This window comes from Takifugu rubripes, chromosome 8, assembly GCF_901000725.2.
Source record: "Takifugu rubripes chromosome 8, fTakRub1.2, whole genome shotgun sequence".
Lineage (NCBI taxonomy): Eukaryota > Metazoa > Chordata > Actinopteri > Tetraodontiformes > Tetraodontidae > Takifugu > Takifugu rubripes.
In genome coordinates this window covers 9,474,137-9,483,259 of record NC_042292.1, presented here as the reverse complement: position 1 = coordinate 9,483,259, position 9,123 = coordinate 9,474,137, and the positions used below count along the sequence as shown (strand labels likewise).

At 47.6% G+C, this 9,123-nt stretch overlaps 1 long non-coding RNA gene across 1 annotated transcript in view; it reads right to left on the bottom strand.

Moving 5' to 3' along the window:
- The window catches only part of LOC105416796 (uncharacterized), a 14,632-nt gene extending 6,438 nt beyond the window's left edge, over nt 1–8,194 (bottom strand). The window contains exons 1-3 of the long non-coding RNA XR_964720.2: nt 8,076–8,194; nt 7,661–7,712; nt 6,499–6,612 (exon numbers count right to left, since the gene is read on the bottom strand). This is a non-coding gene — a long non-coding RNA (uncharacterized lncRNA). The remainder of the gene's footprint in view (nt 1–6,498; nt 6,613–7,660; nt 7,713–8,075) is intronic.
- Between the last annotated feature and the right edge of the window lie 929 nt (nt 8,195–9,123).

Here is a 9,123-nt window from a genome sequence, read left to right as displayed (position 1 = left end):
TAGTAACATTAGTTGCAGTAGTAGTAGTAGTAACATTAGTAGTAGCAGTAGTAACATTAGTAGCAGTAGTAGCAGTAGCAGTAGTAACATTAGTAGTAACATTAGTAGTAGCAATAGTAACATTAGTAGTAACATTAGTAGTAGCAGTAGTAGCAGTAGTAACATTAGTAGCAGTAGTAACATTAGTAGCAGTAGTAACATTAGTTGTAACATTAGTAGTAGCAGTAGTAACATTAGTAGTAACATTAGTAGTAACATTAGTAGTAGCAGTAGTAGTAGCAGTAGTAACATTAGTAGCAGTAGTAACATTAGTAGTAGCAGTAGTAGTAACATTAGTAGTAGCAGTAGTAGCAGTAGTAACATTAGTAGTAACATTAGTAGTAACATTAGTAGTAGCAGTAGTAACATTAGTAGTAGTAGTAGTAACATTAGTAGCAATAGTAACATTAGTAGCAGTAGTAGCAGTAGTAACATTAGTAGCAGTGGTAGCAGTAGTAACATTAGTAGCAGTAGTAGCAGTAGTAACATTAGCAGCAGTAGTAACATTAGTAGTAACATTAGTAGTAGTAGTAGTAGTAACATTAGTAGTAGCAGTAGTAACATTAGTAGTAACATTAGTAGTAACATTAGTAGCAGTAGTAGCAGTAGTAGTAGCAGTAGTAGCAGTAGTCGTGGACTTTTCTATTTGAGCGTGCTGACATTGGCAGCCTGCAGACTTTGACCTGCAGCCTCTGTTGAAACAACAACATGCAGTCCAAAGTGTTTGATGGGACGGTGAACGTGTGTCGTCCTGATGATCCAGAGCAGATCAGGACCAGATCCAGATCCAGACTGGGACCATTTAAACATCTGTTTATTGGATCGCAGGTATTTTCAGGTTCAAGTTTGTGAGATAAAGTTAATTTAAAATGAAATGATAAAGTACAAACAGAGAAGTTACGGGTTTGGGAATGTTGAGTTTGGAACCACTGAAGAACTCCAGGCGCTTCCAAGACCTCCTTCAAAAGAAGGTGGAGGAACAAAAGGAACCTCAAACTCTGTGGGTGGGCTCCAAGAACGCTCCCTTTCATCTGAGGATCGCCTAAAACGTGGCCTTTAGCCAAACAACCACAGATCCTCACAGTGATGTCTTTGTCAGGGGGCAGCAACACGTTTGGCTTCAAATCGGAGGGTCGTCGGCACACCGCCTTCAGCAGGTCGCATCAGCAGCGTCCACCCGGAGAATTACAGATGAGGAACTTATGGGGGGCAGGAAATTGGATGTGGCGTCGCATGTGGGAGACATCAGCCCGATTCTTTGGTTTTTTTTTTAAAGCCCTGGCGACACGTGCCGACGTCACAAGACGCTGTCTGTATTTGATTATCTGGAGGTAGAAAAGCTTTGGTGTGTGTGTGTGTGTGTGTGTGTGTGCGTGTGTGTGTGTGTGTGTGTGTGAGTGAAAGAGTCAGTGTTAGTTAGGGGGTGGAGGGCGCCACAGGTTTGAGGCAGATGGGCTCCGTGTCAGCCATGACAGGCGGCCAGGCTTCTTCAACTTCCTCTACACATTTTTGTGGGCCAAGACCCCCCCCCCCCCCGCTACACACACACACACACACACACACACACACACACACACACACACACACACACACACACACCTCCCTCTGCAGCTGATCAGGTAAAACTGGGCACCCTGTGGAAAGTTCTGTGGGATGAATTTCGCCTGAGGCTGTGAGTTTTGTGACTCGGCCCCATCTGTCGCAGATCTTCAGCGGCCTCGGCTGCCAGGAGCACCTCCTCCTCCTCTTCCTCCTCCTCGCTCAGAGAGACATACCCAGTGGGGAGCCAGAAAGTGTGGTTGGGGTGGGGGTGCGGGGGGCAGTAATTTGTTGGGCAAAGATGGCGGTCTGTTATTTGTGGAGTGTGTTTACCTGCGCTGCTGCACAACAGTCAACATCAGCAAGGAGTTTCTGCTCAGCCTGGCTGTCAGATCACTGAAGTTAACCCCCCCCCAACACCACAAGACAACGACAGATGCCCCCTCAGTGGTCTCCAGATGTTACCAGGTGTGTCTGGTGGAACCTCGGAGGTTCTGCGCTGCACACGTTTGGCCCTGCGGCTGTGGCGTGGGCCGGGTTCACAGCCCAGAGGAAATACCTAATTCATCCTCTCTGGTTCCTCTTTCAGCTATTTCCTGTTGGACAAGCCCTGTGAAGCTCGGCCAGATCCACCAGCATGAATCATCCCAGGATGGGTTCTCCTCCACCTTCCTGCAGTGACTGTCGCACGCTGCCTCTGTCAAAGAGGGATTCGAGCGAGGGTTAAAATTCCAGAAATGATGAGGAGATCAGGGAACGCAGAGCACACGTCCACAGGGCCTTTAGGTACGTAGGAAATGATGGGAGGAGAAGGGAGAGAGGGTGAAAAAAATCAAAAGGACAGATCAAAGCAGCTGGAAATTCTGTTCCAGGAGGGAAAAGGTTCCTGTGGATTTTTGTTGCCTCTCGTTCAGCTGTGAGCTACAGCTACATGTTAGCGTAAATGAAGACACTCATCGTCCTTGTCAAACTTCCACCTTGTCCTGTCAAACTGTTCTCTGTCCTTAAGTTCAAAGCTACAAAGGTCTTTATTTTTTGTCTTTATTTTTTTCCACCAATTTAGTTATTCATTGCTTTAGCTTGGCCATAGCCTAGCATCAGCTATAGCACATACGTGATATCCTCCTCCACGTGAGCCGTCCCCATCCCGCCTCTTTGTTTCAAAACTTTCCTCAGTTGAGGAAAAAACTTCCGTGTCAAAACTAAAACAAAGCTCAACTTTTATTCCCACATTTGTGATCACACGGCCACCAGGATCCGCAGCGATGGATGTCTGTTTTTGGAGGAACGCTGCACAAATGTTGGGACGGGATGAGGAGATAAGGAAACAGACGGGAGGTTTTTACAGGCGGCCCAGAAACTGTAAACGGAAGCCAAGCTAAAGCAGGGATTGTGGGCGGGGCCAGCTGAAGGAGAAACGTGGGCCTCGCTCAAATCCAAGAAAGGACCCAACAATTAAAAGAAAAAAGCAGTGCAGAGAGGCTCATTTCCCTCCTCCGCTAATGAAGAAAACGTGGGGTTGCTGAGGACAAATCTCACTCAGGGCAATAAAAAAGTGCACCTTATGAAACATATGGACACTTGGCACATTTTCTGGCACCGGCTCACGAGTTCCACTCCCAAAGTCAGATCCCGCGGTCTTTGAAGCGCCGCCGCGGCACATGGAAGCGCTAAACTTTTTGTCACCTTTAATTGACTTCACATTGCATCGCTCGAACTTTGAGCAGTCGTGGTAAATACGGATCGACCCTTGGGGGGTGGGGGGGTGAGGGGTGGGTGCTGTGACTCAGCCAGGAAGGTTTGTCAGTCTTTGTCTTGGAAGTAGCTAGCGGTGGCGCCGCCAGTCTGTGTGACAGAGAAACTAAAGAAAAACGAGGTCTGTGTGAAATGGAATCCGTTATCACATCAGGCAGGTTGACTCTCCCTCCCGGGTGAAGAACGCCGCTGAGGAAAAGTGCGCCGGGAAGCTGAAGATGTGAGAGGAAAACTCCAGTTAGCAGCCGGCTCTCCCTTGGACATTGGGTTTCTTAAAAACGGGGGTGGGCAGAGTGACGAGACACATAAGTGATTAATGACTTTTCCACTTAAAGGCCACAGTGACTTTAATTTAACTTTAATATATGAGGGAACGCTAAGGTAAGGCGGGATCGGCGTGCAGCGGCTCACTTGGGAGAGCGGGATGGCGTCAGGAGAGCCGCGGTTGTCTCGGCAAAGGAACGCCGGCGCGCGTGGAAGTCTTCAGACTGAGCGTTTGAGGCTGAGTCATAAATAATGCACCCTGTCTAAAAAGGAAAGGATCCACAATTAATGCAGACAAACGGGGGAAAAGGCGAGGAAGGAAATGAAAGAGACAACTTTGCTCAGAGAGAAGATGCTCCTTTTTTGTCCCTCCTCGCCCCCCGTTGTGCTAAAGTACTCAGCATCACCTCAAGAAAGTCCAAGAACGGAGCAAAACTGTGTTTAGTTTGGAGCCTTCCAGGCAGCGCGGAGCTGCATTCCGCTCCGTTTCATCCTATTCTGCTCCGATTCAGCTGCAACCATCACTTTCAAAGTCTGAGATGACGGCGGCCGGCAGGACGCTCTTCTAGGGCGTCGTGGAGCAGAGGAACACGGCCGCTTCGACAGGGATGCTCTTAGAGGGCTAGAGATGCTTCTGTCCCAAATCGATGGGCTTCCCAAGGGCGTGTTTTTGGATCCTCAGCTGGCCCGACAGAACCTTCTGTTCACCGAGGGAACCTCGCTGCTCCGCTTGCTTCACTGCTCTTCGTTTAATGGACGACTGTCAGCAAAACAGCCGCTCAGAGTCCTGAGACGTGAACAGTCACACAGACAAGCTGCCTCGGCTCTTATGGCGGCCATGTTGCCCCCCCCCATTCCCCCTTCAACATTCACTCCTGAGCACTCAGCACCTGAACTAGTGTTACTCTACTTCCTGTAGGTAGGTGTGTGTATGTGTGTGTGTGTGTGTGTGTGTTCAACTCAGCTGCGGGGAACAAAATACAACTGCATATTTTATGGGACAGAAACCTCAAAGCCAAACCTAGATATTAGTCACTTTAGTAATTAAAAATGTATATTGCTCTGTGCCGCCTCACGCTCTGCATTATTAAACAGGCAGGTTTTTTCTTCTTCTTCTTCTTCTCTTGTTTTCCTCTCCTCACACTCACGACGGCTCAAACGGATTTTTAATGCAGGACGCTCCCTCGGAGTGGCGGCGCTGCTCACACGGCTCCTCCGGGTGAATTAGCAGACGTGTAGCAGATGAAGATGAAGAAAAGATGAATTTGTGTTGGCAGGCGCTGCTGAACAGGTGCCCCCCCCCAACTGTTGTAACAAGAGTGTCACGTTGTTAGAGGAGGAAGAAGCAGGAACCCCCAGACCTGCCGGAGCGAGAGGCGTCGTTTTTATTCACCCCTTCTTGCTCTCTTCTCTTTTGCTCTCTTTTCATTACATCGAACATTTTAAGTCCAAAATTAATGTGATTGATGCATTTGGACGTCGTTTAAATTCATCAGAACCCTCAAGTGTTGCTGGTGTGTTCAGAGAAATGGCGCTGTGGGCGGAGCCACCTACTGGGATGGATATGTGGCCATCCCACAGGTGCCAGGGGGGCTGTTTTTTGGACCAATTAGCTCAAATTAAGAACGGACACAAACAAATGGTTTTCAGTCTGCTGCTACTCAACTTTTATTCCCGCGATTGTAGTTTTAAAACCCAAAACCGCCTCGTTAGCGCTGACCTTTGTGACATTTGGTCTCTTTGTTGCGGCCGCCAAGCCCGGACGGCTGAATATTTACATTTGAAAACAACGGAGGGCAAAAGCTGCAGTCGATATTTCACCACACGGGCGACGAAGCGGCGCTCTCTGAAACCTAATTACTTTATAACTGCTAATTCCTTCAAAAGACGAACAATTATGAATCAAAGCGAGCCAAGCAGCACAGATGCTGAAGGTGAAAACACACACAAACACACACGTTCCGACGCCCCCGCGACAGCAGTGAGTGATATACCTGGACTGCAAATGAACGTCTCGCGGCATCACGTATTAGTCACCGCGCGTCCCCCATATAAAGTTTATGCTGCCTAATCTGTTACCCCCTAAATGGGATTTTAATTGAATTGGCGTCAAAAACGACAAACAATGACGCCTCTGTCGCAATTAATAAAAATGGCGGCGCAGGAATCTATGAGGCTTGATATGAACCTCCATTCACATCGGGTTCATTAATGTAAATGCACGCCATTCAACCAGACTCCCAATATTTCACCTGCCCCTCCCCCTCCCCCTCCCATTTAATGTTGGAAAGGGAGAGAGACAGAGACAGACAGAGAGAGAGAGAGACAGAGACAGACAGAGAGAGAGAGAGACAGAGTGAGAGAGGTCAGACATGTCCATTTAGTTCTAATGGAGGCAAAAAGAAACTTGGACCCTTTTTCATCAGAGATGGATCCACCACAAAGTTATCCTCAAACGACCCAAACTGCCGTGGCAGTTAAACATGTTGGGTCACAAAGTGTGACTAAAAGACACACACACATAAACCCACACATGTTCCTGCCATTACTGACTGAGTAAATACAATGAGGTGATTAAAAGGGGAACGCGATCAGCGCTCCGCTAATTAAATGGGTATGCTAATGCTGTCATACTTAGCAGATGGAAGAAGAATTACTTAAGTGTAATGCACATGTTATAGTATTTTCAACATGACACCGAGGTCCTCGTGGGATCACTCACTGCCGTCACGTCATGTTTCACAACCACTTTAACACACATACGCACAAACACAAACACACACACACTGTGTGACACTGAACAGCCTGCAAACTTGCGAGTGTGTGACTGTAGCACTCCTTTGCATACAGTCTCTCACACAGACACACACACACACGCACAGATTGTGTAGTTTCACTCACTTTGGTGACAGGATGCAACACTCCTGATTTATGTGACACCAGAATCTTTACGCGGTCGTCTCCAGAACAGCTCAGTCTGTGATGTCACGCCACCGCGTCGTGGTCCTGACACGCCTGCAGGCAACAGAAGGGATGCGTTACTACGCTTCTACTCTGTATCGCCGCTAAACCAACATTCCCTGCAGGTGTAGCTCTAGTTTATCCTTGTTTCCTTGAGATAGAAAACAAATTGGTCGGGGAAAAAACAGTCTTGTTTACAGCCAGGACGCGAATGCTGCCGCCACCTTTTTGACCTGATTCTCTGAACGCCGATGTCACAGATTGAACTGGGCTGAATCGCTGAAGTCTCTCATTGTTTTCTCAAGGAATTCTGGGTATTTTATTCCACTCCAGCCGTGCCGACTTCTGTCAACGGTCGTGTTGGGAGCGACGGACATCGTGCATGAAATATGAAAAAAAAAAAAGTTTTGACAATCAAAGCTGGGAATGGAAGTCTGCACCAAACAAGCAGCGAGGGCCCCATCGGTCCACTTTCAGTCCAAATTCAAAACGCCTTCATTATCGCCGCTTCTTGCCCAGAGACACGTCCGTTCAGCCCACCGTCGCTGCTCATCTTCTGTATCTGCATGTTTCCCTAATTAGGGTCCGTGTTTATTCCCTGAAAGATCAACTCCCAGCAGAGACGGCAGGTTGTGTAATCAAAGGTCTGACTCTTGGGGCTCCCCCTCAAAAATCTGACTGTCGGCACATGAAAAAAAAACAACATTCTGAAATTCTTCATCTGCACAATTAGTGTCAAAGTGCTCCGACGTGTTTGTGCGTTCCCGGCGCTGGTGGGTGTGTCATTACTGTCAGATGCAAACGCCACATATTGGCCAAAAAAGGTACGATGTGTTCAGCAAACGTGGGATAAAGGAAGTCGGCCGCATCGGCTTCAAAGTTGAGCCGAGAACAGAGGAAGTTTTCATGTGACAATGGAACGATTTAACAACATCTGCCGCCATTTTCACACACAAACTACAAATACTACGAATACTCAAATTCTTCAGTTTTTTTCTAAACAGCCTCTCAGAATTAAGTCCAGATGAATCTAAAGTCAGCAGACGGCTCAATTAAACCAAATAATCTTTAAAAAACTGCTGCAATTCAGTAAGATTCTTACCTGAAAACGCATTTAAGGTCCCAACAACACGACTTGCGTCTTCAAAGGCAACCTGACAGCAAAACAAGATGGCCGCCGTGAGAATGGCGATGAGAATAATGATCGATGGCACATTTGTGTGACACCTCGTCGGAGCTCTGCACCAAATCACGAAAGTGGAGAAACCATATAAAAGGTCAAAAGAGTAGCACGAGCGGAAGATGCCAGCGGAACACGGCGAAAACGTATCATTTGCGTGGAATGTTGAGAACAGTGTTCATTCTCGTGCCAGTTTTACCTCCAAGATAACATTTAACCAAGCTAACGCTCTAGCTCACTGTTAACAGTTGGTGGTCTGTGATGTCAGAGGTCAATGAAAATGACCCAAATGTTACTGTTGCTCAACTGGACGCGTCAGTGGACAAACGCCACCTACTGGCCAATCGGGATGTTGTCAACAGTTGAGAATCTTGTCCAGGTGTGTTGGGAAAAACGCACTCCTCAGGTGTGTAGGAAGTCTTCCTGTTCAGCGAGAGACGTCGACTCTTCCGCCGTTTGTGCACATGTAACTCCGTTTCACGAGTTATTCTTCTTCCCACAGAATTCTGGTCAAACACAGACAATACGAGCATTTCACTTGCAACAATCAGCGCGAGAGGAAAAAAGAAAAAAGCTAGCAAAGCGAAACACTCTGCCATGACGAGGAACATCAGAGAAAGGCGAGATCAAAGCGCAGATGACAATCTGAGGGCGGGTCTTTTCTTTAAACTGTCAAACTCTGGGTGTGCACTTTGTCACGCCGTCCTCTCCCACACACGGAGAAAAAGGAAGCGACATGAATCAGAGGCGGCAGCCTCCAGCGCTGCGCGTTTGCTGTTATTATTCTCACGTTGCAGGAACAACCTGGAACAGAAGTGAACACGATCGGCGGCGCGTCGGGGATCAAACGATCAGCCGAGGTGAAGGAAGCTCCAGTCAGATCTCCCCCCGAAGAGCAGCCCCAGGCGGCAAAAAAAAAAGAGACAGAAAGATAAAGACCCTCGCAAATGGAGGGGGCGACGTGAGGCCGCCAGGCGCATTAAAAAAAATGTCACGTTTTTTGAACCATTTGGTCGGGGAAGTTAACCAAATATGAGTGCGGCGTAATGTTCCTTTAAGCTGTCATTTAAAGCCATACCTCTCATCAGTCGCGGCCCCAGTGTGAGCGCCGGTCCTGATGATCCAACAGCTGATTAACTGTGCCCCATCCAAGCGTTGCTTTCTCTATTTCTGTCAGGCCTAATGGCATTAGATCAGTAATTATAAGATTATTCACAGTTCACGCGGGTCTCACTGTTAACTTTTGAGATATGAGACCATTATCTTCTTCTAATCTCTTTTTCTCTGAATTACAGCGCAGATTCATATCGCCGGTCTGACGGCTCGTATGTCGCAGCGGTCCTCAAACCCCTGCTTTGTCTTCATTCAGGTTCTTTACGCTCTTT